This window comes from Oryzias latipes, chromosome 19 (assembly GCF_002234675.1).
Source record: "Oryzias latipes chromosome 19, ASM223467v1".
NCBI lineage: Eukaryota > Metazoa > Chordata > Actinopteri > Beloniformes > Adrianichthyidae > Oryzias > Oryzias latipes.
This window is the reverse complement of record NC_019877.2, coordinates 3,398,776-3,425,076: the sequence shown is the minus strand read 5'-3', so window position 1 is coordinate 3,425,076 and position 26,301 is coordinate 3,398,776. Positions and strand designations below refer to the sequence as shown.

The 26,301-nt window shown below is 40.8% G+C and overlaps 1 long non-coding RNA gene across 1 annotated transcript; it reads right to left on the bottom strand.

Moving 5' to 3' along the window:
* Window positions 1-7,259: 7,259 nt before the first annotated feature.
* LOC105356517 lies at window positions 7,260-25,925 on the bottom strand. Its single transcript, XR_002292525.2, has 4 exons — window positions 25,297-25,925; window positions 8,834-8,973; window positions 8,337-8,467; window positions 7,260-7,686 (listed from the first exon to the last, which is right to left on the bottom strand). It is a non-coding gene; the product is annotated as an uncharacterized LOC105356517 (long non-coding RNA).
* Window positions 25,926-26,301: the final 376 nt, after the last annotated feature.

The window sequence follows — 26,301 nt, the reverse complement described above, 5'->3', positions numbered from 1 at the left end:
AAAACAGAGACTGGATGGGGAGGACTTCCAGAGGCACCATGACACTTTTTCAAGTATTTGCGCAGTGTAGCTTTTACTCTTAGGCTGCATTTACACTGCAGGTCTTGATGCACAAATCCGATTTTCTGACTATATCCGATTTTTTTTGATCACCTGCCTAAATCAACTTTTAAAAGTGACCCGTATTCGATTTTTGCATTTACGCTATACAATGCTGAAACTGTCAAACGTCTGAGGACTGCGTAATGTAGCAGCATTTCCGCCTTCCGCAGACCTGAGCACTGACCGCACGGATTTAAGAAATTATGAGCGACCAGGCCCTTAATATTAATCATAACAGTAATAAAAGCACATTTAGAAGATGCGTGTTGGTCCAAATGGCAAACGTTTAGCGTGGCAAAACCCTCCCTTTTTGTTGTGTTTTTTGTGTGTGACTGCGGTTGTCATGGAGGCAGCGCAAGGACGGAAGGAGGCGTTGCCTTCGGCGCTCCTGGATGAGGCAGGAGAAGGGATGCGCGGGAGAGGAAAAAGGAGGCCTGCTCGGCCGGCTTATGTCTCTCTGAGTTTTGAACAAGGAAGTGTGTGCAGATGTTGTGCTGTACTAACAGTTTGATCCAAGCAAAGAAATAAACGGCTTCTAGCCTGCTACGGAGCAACAGTGTCCCACTTGATTAGTTACTGTTTGCGTCCCGACCGGGACCGGAGTGGAAATAACGAAGCATGAGGCTGAAAGGTAACACGCTGATGGGGTGCCAGCTGTCCTCAAACAGCAAAATCAGCGCACAAAAGCAAAGCACTTTAATAAGTCATGTGATCTCAGTTGGTGGTGTCCTGAGTTGATGTCACTGACGTACGACTCGCATTCACTGGGGAATATCCGATTTGTCTGCTTACATGGCACACGCAAATGCACGTATCCGATTCGTGTCCAATTAATTTCCACATATGAATGAGCCCTGTATGTGATCTGAGAAAATTGGAATCCATGCGCTTGTGTCCTGCTTACTCGTTCACCGGTCATATCCGATCTGTGCCACATTAGAGGAAAAAAATCGGAATTGGGTCACTTGAGCCATGCAGTGTAAATGCTCTCTTTGTCTTGTTTGTTCACAGGATGTTGTTCAAGTGGATCCTTACAAACCTGTTTTCCCACATCCTTACTTTTAGACAGATGGAAGTTTCCTATGACAGGCTTCCTGTATTCTACCCACGCAGTCTTTTTCTGATCACACTGTCATGAACTTTAACATTTAGTCCGCTAAATAAAGCTCGTATTTTATGCATATTGACAACATTTTTAACCTCGAAAACTTCACTCCCTGCAGCAAGCAAAGGTTAATGTTGAATTAGCCCTCCAAGAGAAATGTGTTTTGGTTGAAAATATGTTTGCCAAGCTTAAAGGAATAATAGTAGACCTGCCTGCTGTTGTCATCTTGTACCATTAGGGCCACTGCTATACTTTTAATTTGCAATGACACATTAAAAAAACTGTAGTAGAAACTTGCGTAGCTGGATGTGAATGCCAGAGTTTTGAATGCTGAAGTCTTAAACGTTACGCGTGTTTATGTAGACTTTTCATTGAAAGTGCTCACTTGAACAAGTGTTGCCTAGAGCGGTGTGAACGTAGCTTAACTGCCCCTACAGGTGAAAAATGGCCAAATCTGTGTGGGACACACAGGTGGGATGCACAAAATATCAAGATTGTAGACCGCTTGGTGAGCCTGTACTGTACAGCGGAAATGTTCATGGCATTTTTTTCTGTGGGTATGCTGCGAGTGATGGGTCATAACCGTCAATAAAGGTGTGTTGGTCATCCATGAACTTTTACTTCATGTTTTTAATTAAGGTCCACCTTTGAAACACTTCTTAATTAGTGCGATTACAGCCGCGCTTTTGCAGTCAGTCAAAGCAAAACGTAAACTCCTGGCTCGTATTAAACTTTATTAGTAACAAATGTGAAACAAACGCAAGCTCACGAGTGCTTTGTTTTGAGTGCCAGCCTTTTTTATTTCTCCATGATTTTTGACATTATTTAATGTTTTAGGTTTCTGTCACCAAGTTTGGATCCTGCGACACCAGTTTGTGACATGAAGGAGAACAGGAACTACTCAGCTTCTGTTGACAAGGATGATTTACAGCAGATGTGGTGTTGGATTTCTCTCTGAACCGACATTTTTATACAGTTAATGAAAGAATTACATTATCAGTTCTGATGTCTTAATGCAGCTGACGCGGCCTGAGCTGGCAGTAATAAATACCACATTTCCAGCTTTAGTAAGCTGTCAGTCCTTAGGAGGCTGTAATTTTCCTTTCTGTGTGACAGATTGGGAGGTAGCCTTGTCAAGAACATTTGTATTTATGAGGGGGAGGGGGTGCAGCAAATCTTACCCTTGTTGTTTGGAAAGGGTTGTCAGCAGACGTCTTGAGTGAATTATGAATCAATTATTTTAAGTATTTAAGTATTTTGAGTCAGTTACATGTTATTGCCTGTGGAGGTGTTGTTTATTCAAGCAAGTTTTTTTTTAAATGAAAATATTTTTTCCCCCCTCACAGCTTTCAATTCATCAATATTTATGATGTTCTTTGTTTACATGATCAATGTGAAAGATTAACACAAACCCAGGGGTTCAAAATGTTAAATTAGCACTTATATCATTTTGCTCCTAAAACAAGTTTCTCACAAGCTCTAATTAGCTTTGTTTGCATGAGTTCAATAAGCGAATCGATTGTCATTTTTGTTTTTTTTACTCTGCATCAAAGCTGGAAAAGAACTATGGATACAAACTCAGGGGACAACTTTCCCCCTAATCTGTTTTCGATAATTTGCCTAAAGGAATTATAGGTGTTTATCAGGCAGAAATGCACACTCGGCAGGACTGAGATCGGGTTTCACCATCGCCGCTTCCTTTGTTGTGTCGACTGCATGGCTCCACGCTCAGATGGGAGGATATTTCAGCGTTCCTTCCATCTTTCTGAAGTTACAGGAGGTCCAGACGGGTCGGTCGCTCAGTCTCTAATTAAGCAAGATGGTTTGATCAGCTTAATGAGGCAGTCTGGACGTTTGTTCAGCAGGTTTCTAATGATCCACGATGGGTTTGTCGTGAAAATAATGCCGTGCAACGGGTCTGTTGTAGAGGAAAGAGATGAGCATTCATAATCGTAAGAAGATTTTTCTATAAATGTTTAGCATGATTGGAAAAACTGATGAAAAGATTAACCTGGAAGAAAACAAAAAAGATTAGATTTTTCGGTGTGCTGACATTTTAGAGAAAATTCAACATGATTTAATAATATAACTGCATATGTCATATTCAATGTCCTCAGCTTTAAGAAGGGCTATTTAAATAAAACCCATTATAGATATGCTGAGGCGGTTTTTCACATCATAACTGAAGAAAAGAGTGAATGACAAAGAGGAGATAGATGGACTCAGAGACGGGGAGAGATGTAAAATTGCGTCCAACAGTGGCGAGAAACAAAGACCGGGGGTTGAATGAGGTTCCGAGATATGATAATAGATTCACTACACAGGCAAACCAATTTCCATTCTTAACCTCATCCAGACCAGCTGATGATTAGGAGTCCAGCAGGGGTCACCTTGCAGCGGCTCTCCTTCCTCTACTCCAAATTAAAGACACTTATGGATTCATGACATGCATGGAGGGAAGGAGCCTCTCACAATCCTGTTTCCGTATATAAAACCGGATGCTCTGAGTAATAATTGAGACCTAATGAGGGCACGTTAAGGAGGAGGGATAGCTTACTTTTTTATTATATGCAGGATGTCAAAGGTTATAGATTATGAGACTTAAATTGGGCTAAGGAAAAGCTGAAGTTTACCTGATTTTTCTGCTTTTATACTGACTTTCCTTCAGTCTTTTTGCGTTAAAACCAGCAAAAAGAATAAAAGAAAGCTATTTTAAAGACCTGCTCCAATGAAAATAATGGTTTTGTGACATATTTCTGATGATGCATGACATTAAATGAGAAAGTTAAGCTATAAAATTGCATTTCTGAGGATAATTTTTAATACAAACTGTTGTGAATAGGGAGCAGATGAAAACATGCTGCTTGAAAAAGACAGTATTTGTGACGAGATCCATGTACGTCTTTGTTTTCCTCGTCTGAGCTGGAATCTTGCTCCAAAACTGTACGGCTGGATAGCTCCAATATTGCTTCCCGTAGTTGTTGCAACGATATTGTCAGGTTGGGGTTTGAGGGCCTGTAAGCTAAAATCAAAGTGTGTAAACAGAAGTCTTCGCAACAGGAAGGGAAGAGGGGCGGTGTGGCTGCGCCCAAAGGTCCCGCCCACATCTCAGAGACAAATTCCGAATGAGCTCCCGAGGCTCCAAAGAAATTGTGTTCTAGAAAAGTTTTGACTTTAAAACAGCACAATCATGATAAAAAGACTAATGGGAACGCTTTGGAAAAAGAACAAAAGAGGAACGGAGTGGGACTTTCAAAAGGTCATTGAAAGAGTGCCAAAAATACTGATGCTGAAGGTGAATTTGTGTTAAAGTTAGAGGAGACGTCAACCTCTTGTAGCCTGGAAAAGTCTTGCCATATGCTGACAGTGTGGCAAAGATGTCGGTCTTTCTGCAGCTTCACTAAGCTGTTATATCCCATAATCCTTTTGCACCAAAACCATCGCTGAGAAGTCGCTCTCCCTCAATTGGTTTCATAATGCTTGGAAGCTCTTCACTAATTGTATTTAAGTTACAGCAGTTTCAGCAGTGTGTTGTTAGTGTTTGATGTTAGTATTATCTTTAATGTGCTCATTATGTAGGACGAATGTTAATGTTTAAAGACTGTGATCTGTCTGTTGTCCGTTTTTGATGTCAGTGACCTTAAGGTGAAATCAACTTTTTGATGTTTGTGTGTATAAAATTAGTCATTTTTTTTGATTTTTAAAAAAAAGTATGCTTCTTTTCAAGTAAACCTTTGGAGCAGATGCTGAACACAACAGAATTAAATACAAAACACCCCTAACATTTTCATCTTAATTTGTTTGGTTTACTCTCACACTGCACTTTTGAGATTGTAGTAGGTTTAAGGGCTGTCATCTGGACTTGGTTTTAAAGTTAGAAGACGTTTCACCTCTTATCCAAAAGGTTTTGTCAATCCTGAATTAGCTGGTCGAAGAGCTGGTATATATGCGCTCATGGGGGAGGAGTCAGACCTGAAACTGGATGGTATTGTCAACTTAGCCTACATGGTTTGGGTCGTTAAGAGTCCTTTGTCCTCAGCTGGGGGTTGGGGAGCTAGTGACTCCCTCCCCAAACTGGTCATCCCTTTCAGCTATTAACGACCCAGGTGGAACTGGTTTGGTTTGTTTAGGTATCAAAACACTGCCGTAGATGGATGGAAGAATAAACCTGAGACTGGTGGTCTCAGGTTTATTCTTCCATCCAGGTGAAACGTCTTCTAACTTTAAAACCAAGTCCAGATGTTATCCCCTAAACCTACTACAATGGAACCAACCTGGATGAATGAGAGTCTTCATAGACATGCACTTTTGAGAGTGGACCAGACCTCTAGGGCAGTGTTTTTTAACCTTTTACATTTTTTCTTGGTCAAAAATCCTGCAGCAAACCAACAACCGAAAGCATAAAAAAAAGGAAACTCTTTGGTTCATATTGATGAACGATGTCTCCACAATCGCACATGCATTTTATTGCAATGACTAAAGAACAAAAAGCTTGAAGTTCCAGCTGTTTTTCCTAAAAGTTGTGATAATTGTCACCAATAATTTTCAACAAAATTAGTTTAAGGTTTACCCAGATAGTTGTGTTCCCTCCAAGTTATTTCAATGCAATTTTATTTAACTTCACAAGATATTAAATACAATTATTTTTTTAATTGTTATTTATTAAGTGAAACATTTCTTTTTGTTTTTTTAGCCAGCTCTCCACATAGTCACATATGCATCTAACAAAACGTATGTTAGTAAGAAATTACGTTAATTAATTTTTTTCACAGTAAATATGTCCGTTTCTCATTATCGTTTTATTCCACCTCTGTTGTGCTTCGACTTATGCCGTTGTCTTGCTTCTTTTGAATGTGGACCGGTCCAAGGTTCTGGTCGTGAACACCATGAAGGACTTTGAGAAGTGCTTGATTACGGTTGTCTGAAACAACGTGGAGTAATAAATCAAAGAGCCAAATAATTTCAAGAAATATGACACCTGGAATCATCACTTTCTCTGTATGTCTGACGTAACCTGAATAGCAGCAGAGTTCTGACCTGCAGACAACTTGACCTCAACTTTCACCGCAGCTGATATCAGCTGAAGAAGGATATGGACCTGAATCTAATGTCTGCAGACATAACATGGATGAAAACTATTAACTGTTTAAACCAAGAAAATCGGCTGTTATCAGTAAAAGAAGAAATGCCAACCTTGGACAATTCGACAGTTTATGGACCCTTTTTATTTTTCCCCCACAGCATTACTTTATTATATAAAAAAAAAAGAAGAAAAAAAAAAAAAGAAAAATACAAAAAAATACAAAAAGAGTAAAACAAATGATTAATCACCTTTGAAAATTGTTAAATTGATTGACTTTTGATGATATTACTTCACTAGCTCCTAAAATTGATAAATTGATTCAAAAATCTTTCCTAATGTAGCATAACTTTGCACATGTTTTTAACTTTTGATACTTGATGAAATTTTTGCTATGAAAATTCCTGTAACAGTGTTGTGTCTATTTTACTGATGTAGTATTATGTTTTAAAGCATATGAATGACTTTTAAAAGTAACGTAATCTGCATATATTTCAGATGCTGCATTTGCCATGTTGATTTCTAAAATAGTTATTTTTGACGTAGTACTTAAGTAATTCATCTTTGGCATGTGCTTTATTGATACCTTATGATTATTAATTCTGTCTGATAAAACCTAGGAACCGGATATTGATAAATCATGTAATAAAATGGTTATAGTATAACGGGGTGGGATTATATAAGTTCGCTTCCTTCCACTCCCTTTCAAGCAATATTTATTAATTATGTCTAATTATCCTGTTTGATTAGTTACCGTATGAATGTATAACTGATGATTATATTGTTTTTGTGTATTATTTCTATTTGATTGCTTGAAATAAACCATTTCAAATCAAATGTAGTGTGAGCCGTGGCGTTATTTTGTCCTGAAAAATTACAAGAAAAAAATAAAAATATGTGTGCCAGAATTCAATTGCAAAGGCACTGAGACACACGACAATATGAAAGTATTAAATTAAAGTAATATTAATGCATTTTATTTAAAGCACTTTTCAGGTCTCTCAAGGACATTGTACATGTATAACAAGATTAAAAAATATAAGTATGACAAATGTTAAAATCAAAAAGAAACATCACTTATAGTGAGATGGTTTGTTTAAAAACATGGAAGGCTCTGCTCCCCACCATGATGCTGAGGCAGCGGGTTTGAGGAACAGTCAGACAAAGAGAGGATGAGGATCTGAGTGAGCGGGAGGACACTGGATGGGGGAACCAGGTAGTAGATGACCTTGAAAGTGAACAGCAGGAGTTTGGAGTCATTTCTGAATTGAACGGGGAACCAGTGGAGCTGCTGAAGCACAGGCATAATGTGGTGAAATTGTTTTTTTTTTCTTGGTGTAATTGTCTGAGCAGCTGAGCTCTGGACCAGTTGAATTTTTGTTAGGGATTTGTGGGGAAGCTGTAGAGGAGAAAAATGGAATAGTGACAAGGCTGTAAACCAAAGTAGGTAAGGAGAGCTGGAATCAATTAATATGCAGACAAAAAGGAGGCCAGGTGACATGGTTTACAGGATTACTAAATGATTTTGTACTGTACAGAATGACACCCAGACTGGTAAAATGCAATTACTGCAGAGTTATTCATCCAGAGGGAAATGTTTACTTAAGAGAAGGTGGACTTGGTACCAACAAGAAGTTCTGTTTTGCCAATGTTTAGCTGAAGGAAGTTGGATGAAACCATAGCCTAACTTCTCAGAGACAACTAGTGAGGGACTAGTGCCCAAATGGCCTTAGCGTGGTCAGTTAGGAGCTAGTACTCCTTACTATCATCTAAAGAAGGGGTCACCAACCCTGTTCCTAGTGGGCTACCACCCTGCTTGTTTTGCAGCTAACCCTGCTTCAGTCATTTCTGCTCACCTGGATAAGGTGTGTTCAGTCAATCAGAAACTGGGCTGATTCATTCCAGCTAACAAGCATCTACTGGAGCAGGGTTGGCCACAAAACAAGCAGGGCGGTAGCAGGGTTGGTGACCTATGATAAAGTGTGGCGTAAAGTGTAGTGCAACAACAACCAATACGTCTAATGTGTTTGCATCTTACGTTAGCCTTACCTTGCGGTACTCTTATCATGTATTGTGTTCCATTTTCATGAAGTCCCTCAAGGTGGTCGTAAGAGAACTTCAAGACCCACCTGTGCTCCTCCTTAACATGCAGCCACTCTTGTCTACGACCCTCCACAGGCCTGGAAAACACAAAAACCTGCAGCACTTGTCCGTCTTGCCAAAAGTTTGACGTCTTTTGTTGTTAATGTCATTTTAATGCTTTAATAACTCATCATTTTGATAAAAGAAAAGCAAGACCATCTGGATCGTTCAGACCTTTTTCCACCAGATTGTAACTTTTGTACCATAAAGTGACTCGTGCGTTAATGTATCATATTAACGTTACACGGTATGTGACTTCCAGTAGAAATTTTTCTAAGCATGAATTTCCCATGGCAGCACAGGGGAACAAGCTGTTTTTATTTTTCAGTGGCAGCCCTGAGGTAAATCGGCGGCTCTGCAGTGGTGGAGGTAGTGATCAGAGCGTCTGATTGCAGACCACTCACCTGTCCTCATCCCAGAGGTCGGCGTCATCAGGCTGCCTGGACAAACGGCGGCTGTCGGTCGTGCTAGCAGATGGCTAATTGAACACCCCATGGCTTTCAGCGGGGAGATGGAGGAGATGAATAAAGTGAGCGATGACAAGCTGAAGGGATAGACAGGGGAGGGGTGAAAGAGGAACAGAAGAATAAAGAGATTTAAAAAAAATCAACAGCATGATATTTAGCTGGAACACAACTTCTCATTCCAGTTTCATCCATCATAACCTGTCACATCCATAAAGCCCCTCACGAGGGGGAAGGGAAATACATTAGGACGATCCTGGAGGAGAAATGCCGTCAATTAGGAGACCAGGAAAAAAGAATACGAGAAAGAAAAAAAACAAGTACAGAATGGAGGTTAAGGAGAGTGCTGTGTAAAGAGGAAATGACAAAGGCCTCAAGGTCATTCAGTCAACAGGACCTTTGTCAATCTATTGCAAAACACCAAGACAAACCCAGTTTGAAAAACCACTGCTGTGCCCCACGCCAGAGCTTCTGAATATTCACAGTATAGGCAGTTGTACAAATGATCCCAGCTACGTACTCATCATTTTCCGAACACTTAAACTGTTTTATCATCAAAACTTATACAAAAGATTTAGAATAATGGGACACCGCCTGCATTTTTTTTTCCCCCAAGATCAACTTCAGCTCCGTAGGAAGCTAAGACTTCCTCCTGCTCTGATTATCACAGTGGCTCCAAGCTTTAACCTTGAAGTGATGTAGAAAACCTAAAGTAAATACTGTTTTTTTTCCACAAAATAAAGTGCACTTAAAAGTCTTACTTATTTTCAAAAAACCTACAGTGCGCCTTAAAATCCGGAGCACCATCTATATGGAATAATTCTGGTTGTGCATACTGACACACGGCTCTCTGTCACAAAGTCTGTCTGTTTTTAACCAGTTAAACAAGGTTGGGCATGAATACGCTTGCAGCTAACGTATATCGTAGTGGAGGACTGTGCATTATACACCTGGGCCTTCAGTAGTGCTACGTCTTCTATTCTTTTCTATTCTTCTAAAAATTTCTTAGATCTGCTCATAGCCCCCAGGCAAACCAAACGATAAGATGGTTGCTATGGGGATAAAACCATCAAAAAAGCTGCCATTTTGAAAAAAGTACATTTATTTTCAGGAATTTGTCACGTGTACCTCAGACCATCAGTCCAGAAAAGCGCAGTGCTAGAAACAGCTAAGATACCGCAGGACCCTCAAGCTCCCAGGCTTCTGGTAGAGGACCCGAGCTTGGGTGAGAAACCACCCGCTAAAGGGTGAGAGGGGCGTTTTTTATAAATATATTTATTACCAATAATAAACAAAAATAAAATTCAAAATAACTATCTGTAAGATAAATAACTAAATTGCAACAATGGCTCAAAAAGGCTCGATACAATCATCAAATCAAATCAAATCAAATCAGCCTTTATTTACATAGCACTTTTCCAACACATGTCACTTAAAGTGCTTTGCATAAAATATAATCAAATTTAAAAACAAAATGACACGACAAACAATGCCTCCCCCCCCCCCCCACACACACACACATACACACACCATGATAAAAATAGTGATAAAATGATGGAATGTGGGGAAACAATATTTTAGGGACATGTCCACATCAGTGACCCCCCCCCCCCCATCCAAGTTCACGGAGTGCACTACCACAGGACCCCCCAGATCCGATCAAAAGAGTCAGACCCTGGAGATCCCATTGCTGTGACCCCGTTCACTGAGAAGGATCATCACCGATGTGGAGGATTCCTCGGAGGAAAACACTGGAGTTACGAATAAAATGGAAAAGGAATCAAATTAAAATAAAAATATATTTAAAACAAGAACAAGAAACAAATAATTACATAAACCTCAATAGACATATAAAATGGTAAGTGTGACTAAAAAATAAATAAATAAATACAAAGAAATAAATGTATATACATACACATATAAAACTATTAAAAACAGAACACAAATAATTAAAATATCAAATAAATTCCTAAAATTCAACTAAAAGCTAAATTAAAAAGGTAGGTCTTAAGCCTTCCTTTAAAGACATGAACAGTCTCTGCGGCCCTGAGGCATGCTGGGAGGCTGTTCCACAGGCGAGGTCCTTAATAACTAAATGAGGTCTCGTTTTAGTTCTAACTTTTGGGATAACCAAAAGGCCAGTATCAGAGGACCTCAGGGTCCGTGAGGGATAATACTTTAAAATCATATCAGATAAATATGAAGGCCCACGACCATAAAAACATTTATAAACCAATAAAAGAACTTAAAAATCAATCCTGAAGCGCAAAGGGAGCCAATGCAGCGATTTTAAAATCGGCGTAATGTGTTCCCGCCCCCTGGTCTTCGTCAATCCGCGAGCTGCTGAATTTTGCAGCAGTTGAAGGTTCGACATCCTTGTTCTGGGAAGACCAGAGAGCAGGGCATTCCAATAATCTAATCTGCTGGAAATAAAAGCATGCATTAGCACCTCTGTGCTGGCAAGAGAGAGAAATGGGCGGACTCTGGCAAAGTTTTTAAGAAGATAAAATCCTGTTTTTCTTATATTTTTAATTTGTGGTATAAAATTAATCTCTGAGTCAAAAATAACACTCAGGTTTCTCACACACTGAGAAGTTTTGTAATTCCTTGGTTTAGATAAAACCATCTCTCTCTTGTCTTCAGAAACGATCACGAAAACCTTTTTTTTTGTCCTGGTTTAACTGTAGGAAGTTCTCTGCCATCCATGACTTAATGTCTAAAAAGCATTTTAAGAGTGTGTTGACCAACTCTTCATCATCAGGAGACACAGCGATGTAGAGTTGAGTGTCATCAGCGTAGCTATGAAAACAAACCTGATGACGTCCCCAGGTGGCAAAATAGGTAGATTAAAAAAAGTGGGCCTAAAATTGAACCTTGGGGGACCCCACAATTGATGTCAAAGACCTTTGAGGAGCATGTAGCATGTAAAACCACTTTAGTACGGTACTAGAGATGCCCAAACCTCTCAGCCTGTTGAGTAAAATACTGTGATCTACTGTGTCAAATGCAGCACTGAGATCCAGTAGGACCAGGACTGAGAGTTTCTGACAGTCCAGGTTACACCTAATATAATTTACTATTTCAACAAGGGCTGTCTCTGTGCTGTGGTTTGTTCTAAAACCGGACTGATATTTTTTTAAAGATGTTTCTGTTTAAAAACTCATTAAATTGGATTAAAACAGTATTTTCAATCATTTTACTTAAAAATGGTAAGTTGGATACTGGAGGATAATTGTTATAGTTGTTTGGATCTAAATAACTCTTCTGAAGAGGCATCACCACTGTCGTTTTAAAGGCAGCAGGGAAGACACCTCTTTGAAGAGAGTAATTTACAATATTTAAAAGCTCAAATTTAAAGAAGCAGTAAAACGTTTTTAACAGTGATGTGGGGATTGGGTCTAAAAGGCAGGTGGATGGCTTTAACTGGGAGAAAACATGACCAAAAGCCACAGCATCAACCAGGACAAAACTTTCCGGTGTTTCCTCTGATAGATGAAATTCTATAGTTTCATGCAAAACAACATCTTTTTTTAGCCAAGAGACCACATCTAATAGCATTGATTTTACTCCTGAAGTGGTCTGCAAAACTCTCACATACAGCATCCGAGGCTCCTATGGAGGACCTTTGAGAGTCTCTTTTAGTTAAACTGTTTTAACCCTTGTGCTTTCCTAGGCACTTTGACATTGGGAGTTGGGTCATCTAGACCCACTAGACAGTGCACTGAACTTTGTTCTTCAATGATTTGTGATCTTCACTGGTGTCCATGGCTTACATGAAATCCTCTTCACCTTTATCCACCTTTGTCATGGTAGGGATAACACGTCAATGGTCATCTTGACCTCATAGGATAGCACAAGGGTTACAGAGAACTTTAGGATCATTTTTGTTTTGTAAAATTACGTTTGAGAAGTGGAGGGTTCTAGCTTTTTTTTTTGCATGACTGTACATCCTTTGTTGTTCTTTAAAAATTTCGCCATGTACAGTTAATTTCGTTGATCTCCACTTCCTCTCCGCCCTCCTGCATTGATGTTTCAAGGCTCTGATTGGTTCTTTTCTCCAGGGTGCTGTAGCTTAAGTTTTAAACGTTTTAGTTTTACGTGGAGCTACTGTAGTTTGTCGACCATAAAATCACATGATGCAGGTAAAATCTGAGCAGGAGTTTGATGTAAAATATTCATCAAATTTGCAGCCACATCAGGAGTTATGTATCGTTTCCTCACAGTTCCTGCTGGAGCGTCTTGTTGAGTAAAACTCAATCATATACAGGATACTAAAAATACAGTGAATGACTTCACAATAGATTCCTAATTTTCATTTCAGATATGTGAAAGAACATTTAGAGTGCAATATTAGTGTAATAAAGTTTAATATGTAGTGATTAACAATTAAATCTATTCAGCAAAACAAAGCGGAATAGCAGCACTGGAGAATTAATAGATTTTTGAACAATCATCTGTAGTAAAACTTAATTTCTTTGCTCTGTGCAATAAATGAAAAGCTTTCTTTTTTATTTGATCTTGCCTTGCCTTTTGTTTGTGACACCATAAGGACAAGGAATATAAGTCCCATTTAGAACAAGGACAAAATTTACTATAAATGCTTAAGTCCTCATATTTCTATGCCGTTGTATGAAACACAAGATGCTGACACAGTGGTGTTTTATATCACACCTCCGGCTGCAAAATGCAGGCAGGATCTGTTTCTTGCCATAAAATATGATCACATTCAGGCAGAGTTGCCTTCACGCACTTAAGTTTTTAGTCAGCGAGAAACTAAAGTTTTGAGATATAATGTCAAATCTTTTAGTCGTTGTGTAATAATCTAAAAGTAAAATCATCTGGTCAGATCTAATTGGCCGTTATATGTATGAAGATTTGAGTTTGAATCCTCCAAATCTTGAATCAGCAGTGTTGCATCCTTAATGACACAGAAATAAGAAGAATCCATACACCTTACCAACTGAACCAGAGGACTATTTTAAGAGCGTCACTGTAAACAGATGATTCATTTTACAAAACCGCCCTTTTCCCAACAGGGGTGGAGTAAGGGGAGGGCCAGAACCACTGATGTGTGTGCCAAAAAAGCAACTGTGAGCTCTGGAATGCCAAGCCTGGGCTCCGCACCACTATTTTTGTTTGTTTCTTTTTTTCAATGGGCAGGAATCTCTACAAGAGCTGCTCTGTAGCTTATACGATCACAGAGCAAACAAAGCGCCAAAGGCTGAGTTAAATTGACTGGAATGGATCCAGTTTCAGCCTCATTACCCACTTGCTGCCCATCAGAATTTGTGTTGTGAGTTTTTGGTGTGGACATCGTCCATGAGATCATTGATAGCATCGCTGGTGGCGATGGCGATTTTATCAGTAAATAAGGTTTCACGAGTTGGGATGAAATAAATAAATAAATAAATAAAAATAGGTCAAAACTGCACTGGTCCTTGACTAAAACATTTAATTTAACAGTCAGATTAACAATCGTTTTCTCATAACTGCCATAAGAATACTGTCAGTGGGAAACTGCTCTGTGACCCGACATAAATAACACAAAATGAGGTTGTTCTTGGTGATATTGGTCCTGTACTTTCCAGTCTTTTTATTCATGAAGCTTTCCAAACACCACTAGCTGTGTTTACATGGACAAAAGTAATTGGAATAAACAGATCAGAATTTAAATGCGTTATGTAAACACACCGTTTGGCTTAGTCTGCCCTGATCAGACTCATTCAGATCAAAACTTCTTTCGGATCGAGATAAGTGGGTCATGCCGATTGTTGATCTGGTCGTGGTGCACATAAACAGTTATTTCTGATTGTGGGTCACCACTGCGCTGGTTCTACGTCATGCATAGATGGTGTGGCGCTCCAGAGAAAGCTTTAGAGCACAAACAGAACCGGCTGGCTGGTAATAATCATGTACAAGGTTTTTACTTTTTAGGGATTGCCCTTCACCTTTCGGCTTATCCCGTTAGGAGTCGCCACAGCGAATCAGCTTTCTCTGATTCAGGTGGTTTGGCAGAGAGCTTTTACTCTGGATACCCTTCCTGACAAAAACCCTGTATTTTTTAAGGCACAGAGAGACCCCATATAGACAGCTGGATTTTCGCCCTGGGAACCCAGGTTTCCTTTGTGAAAGTCCTACCCCCAGCCAACTGAGCCTAGTGGTAAGTCAAGTCAAATTGAGCTGATTGGGGATTTGTTGGGTGGTTCTAACTCACCTGTCAGTAAGTGCACCTGTTGGAGAACTGAAAAACAGATGAAGGATTCAACTGAGTAGGAGAGAAATGGATGGAAATTTGAATTTTAAACACTAAATGCCCAAAGTCAGAAGCAGCTGGCCATCTGGATTAAGGTACCTGTTCATTTGTTTCCTTTTTGAAAGTATCCTCACCAGGTAGATGTAGAAGTTTGTTATAAACTATTAGCACGTGGTGTTAGAATTTTTACATTTTAGGGGCTTGTCCGGGATACAACATGGTGTGTGTTGCTGGAAATTGTCTTTGTTTTGGCTTGTGTTTCTGTGCTTGTGGCCTTTTTTTGGTTGAGCCCATCGAAATCACGATGTGGTTGATCTGGTAGCATGATTTTTTGGTTGCAGCAATTCAAGTGTTGTTTGTGTGCTTTGCTTTGACAGAAATTCAAACATTGTGGTAACCACAGGAGTAGGTAAAGCATCCATACAGTGTACTAAACAAATAATAGCCTTTCTTCTACAATCTATTACTCAAACAGAAGTGAATGACAGTCATTGTGTATTTGTTTAAGTCAGAATAAATAGCATAAAAGAAAGATAATCTGATTTATCAATTATATCTGTGAGGATTGTGTCCTATTGTTAGGCTTGTTTGATCTTGGTGTGTTTTCTTCATGTTCTATTTTCAGGTTCTGTGTTTTTCATCCTGTCACAGGCTTACTTGGTTTTATTTGATGATTATCCACAGCTGTCTTCAGTTAATTCAATCATCCTCTGTGTGTTTGAGTGTCCGATTTGGTTTAGTCTTGATGGGTCATCTGCTTCCTTAGTTTTTAAGTTTCTAACGTCGAGCCTGGTAATGTACATTTTGGGGTTCTTCATCACCAGTTCCTGACGACATCAGCCAATCAAAAACTATAATTGAATCTCAAAATGTTGGTATTTACAAACATTTTAAATAAATTACTGAATAAAACATAAAAATGACCATGTTTAGGGTCTGTTTTGTAACAATTTAACCCCTATTTTCTTCTATTGTTTGTACAGCATCAATTATTTTCCATTTCTGAGCTAGTTATGACTTTTTGTGTTGAATAAATGTTGTTTTACTACACCACATGTAAAGTATATGCTAATATGTTCTTAACCTTGCAGTCTCTTTGAGGTCCTTTGCCTCCTCCCCACTGGCCTTCATCGTTTTGGCAGTTTTTGGGGGCATGTTTTTATCGCTCACAGCTGCTAAATTATGGGCATAGATGTATTCCAAGTTCTGCTCAGGTCAACAGACTGGTTGTGCTTCCGGGTGCAACTTAATAATGCTTCTAACGAGGGCTGTCAGAAAATTAATCAGAATTAGAACGAAGCTCAGAGTGCGAGCACACTTGTCTTCATTAGCTCTCCTCTGTGCAGCTCTGCTTCCTTCATGGAGCTCTTTTTAAGTGCTACACCCAAAGTACTTTAGCGGAGCAAAATAAAAAGCATCAGTTAATGGGTGTATTAAGTGTGGCTTGTGACACTTCAGATTAAGTAACAATAGCTTTCACTGCAAGGGGAGAAAATAGGTCGTGTAAATATTTCAGCCTCCTTTTAGTCATCTTGGATGTTAGAACTTGTGTATTAAATAAAATAAACGTTTGGAACGGGATCGTTTGGCAGGAAAGGAAGGGTGTGAGTGCTCTCTTTTGCGGTTTTCCCCACCAAACCATTTTTATGTTGGCGCTCCACTCTGTATTGATTAGGGTTCTTGAATTGTGAAAGAGTATATGGGCGATGGACAGGTCTAAAAGCTGCCCTAAATAGGTTAATGCTGGCCTGTAAAAGCCAGCCGGGGGGGGGAGAAAAGCAATGAGAGCCTCATCTCAGAGTGGCTTAGTGGAAGGCGTTGCTGAAACCATGTATAATCCTCTTTATGAAATTAACTAAATGTGTGAGGAGCTCTTGATCCATGTCTGCTTTGTCTTAGACTCTACACACTCATGCTGAGCGTCTGCCGTCGTTTTATCTCACATTTTTTGCAAACCCCCCGCCCCATTGAAATTTTCCTTTCTTATAAAGTATTCCAATCCTTCTGCAAAATGTTCAATTAAGGACAGGCATAATTTTGGGATGACTGTCTTTTTTTTAATTTATTTTTTTTGTCGCGTCAAAGTCAGAAGTTGGCTTTCTAATTTAACCAATAGGATTCAGAGTGACCACAACAAGCTGCTGTTTTTGAACAAACTACAAAACTAAGCTGTTGGTACCCAAGACGTTTGACTGATACCACAGTGTTTTGCCACATGATACTTTGCGGTTATTCTAATCCAGCTACTAATTTAACAAAGCAGCCCACGGCATGATGCACCCACCCTCATGTTTTACAGTTGAGGCAGCAGTTTGAGGGTTAACAAGGATAATGAAAAAAGTGGGAGTTAAGGGTGATGTCCTCAGAAACCAGGATCTCAGTCTTTGGGGGTTCTACTAGTTGGAATCTGTTTTATAGAATGGCCATCTGCTCATTGTATCGACTTTTAGCACACACTGATATGCCATCCATCTATCTTCATCTGCTTATCTAGGACTGGTTTGCTGGGACAGCAGTCTAATCAAAGATCCCCCCCCAACCACTTTCGTTAGCTCCTCCACAGGGACCCTGAGGCGTTCCCTGGACAGTTGAAAGAGGTAGTCTTCTCAGGGCCTCCGCTCAGTGGGACATGCCCAGAACACCTCCAGGGAGGCGTCCAGGGGTTCTCCTGGAGTTCCCTCAACTGGCTCCTCTCGATGTGGAGGAGCAGCAGCTCTACTCCACCCTATCTCTACTGCTACGTTCACAGGGCATGTGTAGCATGTTGAAGATCCCGCTATGGTGTTCATAAAGGACTGTCCCTACCCAATACCCAATACTAGCACATGTACCCTGGAAGAGGCTTTGTGTGAAAATGTCAAATCGAAAATCTTGCCCTAGGCTTTTGTTTTTTTACAGCTCTATTCTGATATACCAAAGATTCTGTGTCCTAAAATTCCAGTTGAGCGCAAACAGCATTATCAATTTGTCCTCCACGATTATTTTTTAAATTGTTGGCACTTCCATGAATAAAAAGCATATGTCACTTGCAAACCTGAGTCCCTGATTGATCAAAGTTCAATCTGGTTTAACTTTAACTTAACCCTCACTTGTAAAAAAAAAAAGACGCCAAGACACTTTAAGATCCAACGCCACCTGGGGCATGGCACCATGGAACCATGGCCTCAGACTTGACAATGCTGACCATCATCCCAGCTTGTGATGAGGCCAGGTCACACAACCTGCATATGCATTACTCCAACTGACAAGAATATTGGCAGAATTAAAGAGTGCCTTAATAAAGACTTCATTAAAAAAAAATCCTGAGTTTCTTTCAGTGTTACAGCATTTATGAATTTACTGGCAAGCCCACTCAGCTAGCATCTACAAAGCAAAAAAAGTATGCGTTTTAGTGTGCAAATCAGATTAACAATGCAAACTTTTTTGCGTCAAAATCAGGTTTCATTTGACTTCCAAAGACACTCTGGGGTCGGGTTTATGATACTGTTACTACAACTTTGCATCTTCAAGTTATTTTCAGATAGGTCAGGCATCTTTAAATCGACTTATTTCCAGCTCGAGACGCCAAAACCTGCCGAGCATCAGGCAGTAAATAGAGATGCGTAGCAGAAAAAACTGTAACAGGTATAACTCCAGGCCCAACAGGTAAAAGGTTCTAGGCTTTTCTTTTCCATTACTTGTATAAAACTGTTCCATGCCCATAAGATTTAATTCATTCAAGGGTTTTGTTAAATTAATTGTGCTCGGAAAGCCGTACAACAGATCAGACATTTCCCCCAAAGTCCTGAACGGCGCAGCCTTCACCAACAGCTTAAGATGAGATCAGTCACTTGACCGGTCATGCAATTCAGTTTGTGGCAATGAAGAGCAGTAAGAAAACATCTCTGTTTCCCCCAACGTTCTCCATGCCTGGTGGCTCACAGCATGTGGCAGTTTTGTCTTTCTGTTTTTATCCAAATTCTTACTCAGAGCTTAATGTGTAAATCAGGGATTCCCGGATCACACTGAGGGGGCTGTTCTGGTGGGTCAGGGGAGATTATGTCACAGAGTGAGTCCCAAAAATATAAAATAAAATAAAACAGAGCAAAACATGTCTTCGGCTGAGCGCAGGTCTTATTTCAACATTCCTGGATCTTGCACAGCGATTTTGGGACGGCATGCTGCTCTGCTCAATCACTAAAATAACAGTTTTCACAAAAACAAAATATTAAAACCTTCATCAAGGCAGCTTAATAACAGGATTGTGTTCAACTCTGACTGAGTCTAATCACACGAAGCATTGTCTGAGCACAGCTGTTTACCTGCTCCAACTCCATGCTGGTTTCACAATACAACGCTTAGTACAGGCAATACTTTGAATACCTTTAAATGACCCAGGTGTTATCTTTTGTTACCACTTTTAATACTGTAACAAAACTGAATGAACAAGAGATCATGCGCCTGATAAGCAATGATGGCCTATCTTCTGATTGGCAGATGACCATTGAACCCACAGCTTCAGATCAGCGTCCTCAACATCCATCAGACTTGTTGGTCCCATTCACTGTATCAGAGTGTGACGTCACTCATAGAAAATGGCCTTTTTCCAGCTCTAATCAAATGAATTCAGCAGCCATTTATTTGCAATAAGGACACCAGCGTGTTGGAGCCAGACAGTATCAGTAATGCCTTTGTCACGACTGCCCTGACAGGGAATTCCCAAGTTTGCATTTGTCCCTGAAAGACACCAACCCAATGGTGCAATTGGCACTAAAATGAGAAAAAAAGCCAGTTTTTAATCAAAAAATCCAAAACATTCTGTTTTAAAATGTATACGTACCAAAACACTCCACGCATCTGATCCTGGTCCAGCCCTTCTGTAAAACTTTAGACTTTACTTTTACACTTTTACACTTTTTGGCCCACGTGTCAAAAAGTTTGCCCACTCCTGGGCTAGAGTGTGGCTCTGGGTCACTGTAGGACACCATCACCAGTATGCCAAAAGACACGACAATGGTACGTTCCATTTTCATTTCCGTTGAGGTGGCCGTATGACCCTTGAGTAACATTGGAAGACACACCTGTGCTCCCCTCAATGACCCTCCACGGACCCGGACAACCCAAAAACACACAGCACCCGTATGGGTCAACACCCAGTACTGTCCAAGCCCATTTACCATGCCCCACTATGGGGTACGTATTAGGAGGGGGCAAGTGTGGGTGTACTGAGAGTTTGGGTTGTCATCTCCCTTTGAGCCTATAAAATGCATAGAAAACCATTCGATCATCAATCATATCAGTTCATCTATCCATAGCTCTGTCTTTTATATTTTATGTTGAATGCCCTTCTTGACGCAACCCTCTGCATTTTCCGGGCTTGGGACAGGATTAAGCAGGACACCAGTCTGTGCCCTTTTGAGGCTGCATTGTCTATTTGTCCATCTGTCTGTCCGTCCACCCTTATGTTTTTAATTTTTGTCCTTTATTGAGTTTTTAAAAAGGTTTTTTGTTGTGTTTTATTTATTTATCAGTTTTTTTGTGTGTTTTTTTTTTGCTGTGTTTTGTTTCTTATAGATTGGTATTTAAGGGGGCAGTCATGGTATTTATGGGGGCACTCTCCCTCACCCTTATGCCAATGCTCATATCCGGCCTTGGCCTAAGCAGTGATTGGTCTGAGTCAGTCTGAGCTCTCATTTCTATGGCAACCACTCTTGCCAATCAGTAGGAAGTTTATTGGAAGACCACACCCCCTACCACTTAAAAGCAAACAACATGAAATATGTCAATCAAACATTGTGAGTGATGTGAGACCACCTACTTTTATTGAGGCATCTGATTGGTCAGTTTAAAACTTGAATACCTTGCTATATATGAAGTAAAAAAAACAAACATCAAAAAGTAAAGGGTTGGTCAGGATATTATGTGACATGTTTTGGTGTTAAGTCTAGTGACCACTATAATCCAAAGAAGAAGGGTTGAAAGAGAGGTATCGGGTCATGTAACCTCATTTCTTTTTAATAGAAGCAATGAAAACACTTCTCCCTTTGGTGCCATGGCATTTCCTCACTCCAGCAACACGAGCTTTGTTCTTCCTGCTGTCAGCGTTGCCTTCTTCCAACGTAATCTGCTTTGTATAAACAGACACACTCTGTATTTCTCACTATCAGACTCCGGTATGGAGTTGTGTTTGGAGCCTCATTGCTCTCAGACGCGGTGAATCATATGCATGTTGTTGTTCTTTCCTTGGCATCAGTCTAACGGTACGGACGTATCTGTGTCAGCCGCTCACACTAAAGCTCCATTCTTTACCGTCACAGCAGACTTGCACGGCTGTCACTCCCGCACAAGTTTGGGAGATTATTGTCTGTGTTTATTTGTTACAGTACAGCTATAATACAGTGTGTGTCCCATGTAATTCACCTGTCTTTGTGCAAAGGCGCGTACATCTTCCGTTTCGCCCTTTGCATGGAAACAAGGGGAGCTGCAGAGGCATAAAGCCTCAGTCATCTGTCTTTGTTCGACACCGATGTCCTGTTATAGATCAGAGGCAGAGATGAATGCAGTTAATAGACTGTGACACAGCCATTAACTACAGGTGTAATAGAAGCATAATGGAATCAAACAGCCATTTCTCCCCTCAAAATAGGCAGGCACAGGTAAATGTTTAAAGAGCAGGCTGTGTTAAAGCGCCCGTCCCTTCCATTGCTGCTCTCTTCTCTTTTATCTCGTCCACTCCATGGCCTTTCCTCTCACATTTGTGTTTTTTATTCAACCCCCCACTACCACCTTTCCTTTGCATCTGTGGCCCCGCGGTCGTCCTTGAGCTCCCATCTGCCTCCTCGCCAACATCAAAGCCAGCAGATAAAAGTGTCCAATCGTCCATTTCTTTGAACCGATACTTGTCGCCACCGCACCCGTGTCTGCTTTTAGCCGGCGCATCCTGGGAATAAAAAGCGACTTTGCTCCCCACGCACCACGCCTTCGTATAACCCCATTTGCAGCTCCTCATACGTTCCTGTATGAAATTACCGTATTGATTGGTGAAATTGTCGTTTATGGTTAAGCTCTTGAGTTTCAGGAGCTAATGGAAGTTGTGTTATCCACCAAGCTGGACAGAAAATCATTGGGAAACGGAGAGCAGTCATATCTTGCACTATGATATTATACCCATTTGAACAGTGTTGAGAAGCATCAATATACACCATAATCAGCGTATACCATTAATCATCATTACATTTTAAAATGCAAACATAATTTGTTTGTTGTAATAATTTATTTAACATTCACAATAATAAATAAAAAAATTTAAAAAAATCCAAGCAGTGATATTATGGAGATAAACAATGGCAACAAATACACAAATGATCAGGTAGTAGTGGAACAACAAGGTAATACATAAAAAAAACAAGCAAAATTCCCACACTTCATGAAATGTCTTGTGGTTTATGATCCAAGTGAGACCAAGGCTTGTATACCGAAAATTACATTTTAATTTAGACAAAAAAAGGAGGCAACAGGGATTTTGACGCATGATGTTGGGGCAGGTATGAAGTGATATATGTGCCACCACATTGAGAACAAAAGTCACACCTTTGAGATCAAAATTTCCTAAATCACAAACAAAATGTTCAGTTTCAAAAGCAAAACTCTCTAAGTAGCAAATAAAAATACTAAAAGTTTGTTTTTCAAATCTTTTTTTTCGAAATACATTTTTGCCTTTATGACACAAATGTTTTCAGATGGTTGTCTTGAATCTCGCTTCAGAATCTTTTTCTGTTGGCTTTATCTCCATAGCAACCATTTTAGTTTTTGGTCACCTTGAGGTGACGTACAGGTCTATGTAATTTTTAGATGAATCTGCTAAAGTACATTTATTTGGATTTCCTTAGAAACGAAGAGTTTTTGTTAACCATGCCCATGTCCCTAATATGTTCAATATCATGTGTTATATTGTTTTTCTCAGCTTTAAGCCAATGGCTCATGTATTTAATATCCACAACATTTCTGTAAAAAATGTGTGAGTAACAGGAGAACGGCACTTTTCCAAGCTCGCCACGCTAACGCCGTTCAAAATCAACAAACCTTATTTCCAAAGCAGTTTTTCAATGACACTCGAAGAGTTGGGAGGTGACAGCTCGAATTCCCCAGTAGGAATTTAAGTTTGTAGCTGGTGCTAAAGGTGAGTTATTTTGTTTTACAATTCAAGATGGCGGCCTTTTCTCGAAGTCCTAGGATTCGGTCGTGGTTGTAGACTTTAGGTGGCGGTAGGTGTGTGCAATTTCCTAAAGACCGCTCAAATGAAAGTTTATTTTTCACATATTAAAAATTTGAGCATCGCCAAATGTTACACTTTCTTTTTTTTTTTTTTTTTTTTTTCCAACTTGTCCTGTCCAACAGCTGGGCAGACAGATGAGAGCTGAGGGCCTCTTGTGTTGGAAATATTTTACTTTAACAAGAGGGGTTATTAATCTTCAGACAAACCAAAGGTATGTCTGAATAAACCCCTTTTGTAATCGAGGCCAAACTTTATTAATTTCAATCATGTCTGAAAATCTTTGGTGTTGGACCGGACGGAAAAGGAAAGAGGGGAAGAAGAGAGAGGGACGTTAGAGAGAGGGGGGGTAGGGGGTGATAATAGGAGGGGAAGGGGGATAAGACCATGAAGCAGCATAAAGCAACAAGTTTACTGGTTGTTAATCATTATGGTAAGGTTCAAATGTAGTAAAAAAAAAAAAAAAAAAAAAAAAAAGAAAAAGGGGGCGGAGCCTGTCCACACACACACTCAAATGTATTAAACACACCTGCTAGCTGCAAAAATGTCCACCTGTCGACATGTACACAAAACAGATAGTGTTCACACGCATACTTATGCCTTAAAACCAACTAGTGTGAAATATTTCAGTCATTCAATCATGCAAACTGTTAGTGCAAAGGTGAGCTAACACCAGTGCTCAGGTGAGTGTTTATGTTCTTCTAAAATGGGTGGTGGAACGTGAAAAGAAGGAGGGAGAGTGCCCAGCCATCCCCACCCCAAGACCCCCACCGCAGCAGCAGCGGCAGCCGGAATCCCCCCAACGCCACACGGGAACCGGCAGGGAACAACCGCCGCCCGGGCGACAAAGCCCGCCACCCAGGCCAGGGCCAGCAGGGCCGCCGCAAGGCCCCCAGAGCCAGAGGCCAGGGAGGCACGGAGGGAAAGAGAGCGCCGCCCCAGCCCAACCAGGAGAGCAGCCCCCCCGCCGCGCCGGGAGAACCCAACGCAGGGCCCCACCGGAGAAGGACGCCCACAGCCCCAAACGAGCACCCCACCACCACCCAGGAGTTCCGGGCATCCCCCCGCCCCAACCCCAGATACGAGCCAGGACCCCCCAAGGTAGACCCGCTCCGCACTCCAGGCAGCCATCCGCCCGGCCCACGGTTGGTCCAGGGAGGAGCGAGGCAGGGGCCCGCCGCCCCCGCCCAGGAGGGGGGAACCCCGGGGAAAAAAGAGGGCCCACAAGGGGTGTTATAAATATGGCCTGACCAGGCTCGGCCACAGTTGGAAATTTGGCGGGGCCCAGCACTCAGGAGCGAGGACCAGAACCCACCCCCCAGGGACCAGACACCCCCGGCTCAGATGTAATGTGAACCCCCAAGCCAAATGTTACACTTAAGCACAAAATGGCCGCCAAACCGTGGGTCCTGTGGCCATCCCATAATACTTTTACAGCTTCCTTTGGATATCCCCGACACGTGTCTCGGTTTAATTAGTTGATTTTTCATAACCCCTTAAAATACTTTGACCCCATTTATTTTTTTTCTATGGTTTCTCCCGCTGTGATGTCATCATTTTTGACGTTTTTGCTCCAAGTAAGAAAGAAGGAAAAAAATCTTGTCCTTTAGTTCTGGATCAATGCGTGGGGGGAGAAAAAAAAACAGACAGAGGTTTTTCAATAATAAGAAATCACCTCAAATGTTCTCAGAATTGAGCCTCAAACACAAAACAAGATCAAATTTCTCTCCACAGTCACAAACAAAGGTGTTTGCCGGCGAGCAGAGAATATTTTAAAGTGATAAAGCCTGAATGAGCTCCTTCCTGTCCAGCTGAGAACAATCATGCCCTGATTTATGAATTGTGTCTGTTTGCTGTTTGCCAGAATCGCATAGCTGCTTCCTCATTAATCAGACTCACCTGTTCTGGCCGACCCCCCCGGGACTGGACAAACTGTGCGAGCCATCATTTCTTGGTCTGATTAGAGTCGGATGACTGAGGACGGCCACCACGGCGCTCTGCACCTGCTCCTTCTGCAGCGACGGATGCTTCCCTGCCTCCTGCCGCGTCTTGCTTTATGGTAAGCGGATGGGTGCCCGTCTGTCCTGGACGTAGCCCGCCTCTTAACCCACCATCTCTTTCTGTTTGTCCTATTTTTTGTTTTCCATATTTGCTCTTCACAAAACACTAAAATTCCAGGTGTCTGACAAGAGCAGCCTATGAAGGATGGACGTTAACATCCCAGCAGGCAGAAATCGCCCCGCTGAGAGGTAAATCAAGCCCACCCTGTCCCTCCACCCCCCTGTCCCCCTCATCGGTGTTACGAGTCATTGCTCTCCGATGCACAAAGCGTCGTTCTGGCAGCTAATGCGGCCGCCTGCTCTGGATTTACTAGACTGGTAAACGCTCGTCATCCGAGGTGCACACCAACACACTCAAGGCCCTTTGTTGTTCATCGCCTCCCGACGTCCTGTTAGCAAAAACCGATGCGGAACTACAGCGAGGAAGAGGAAGGTTTGCACACGTCCTGCAAACACTCTTCCTCCATAAAGTGGATATTACTCTTATATATATTACTCTTATGAGGAGTGAAGCAAAAAAAAAAAAAAAGATTTCCATAAATAGTTAAATCAAAGATTTAAAAATGTTTTCTGTGCTTTAAACATCAGAATGTGACACCGGTTGGACATTTTAAAGAGAACCTTTTATGGAAAATCATGATGGGATTATAATGACTCCCTGCAGAGGAGCAAAATAGATCAATGCTAATAATAGTAAAAAATGTTAAAAAGTCTTTTTATCAAATCAAATTTGAATACTAAATACTATTTTGTGATTGACAAATGTAGTTCAAAATATCAAAAACTACAGGTTGTGGCCACGCAGATTCCTACTTTAGACCTTCATGAGGATTAGAACCAACAT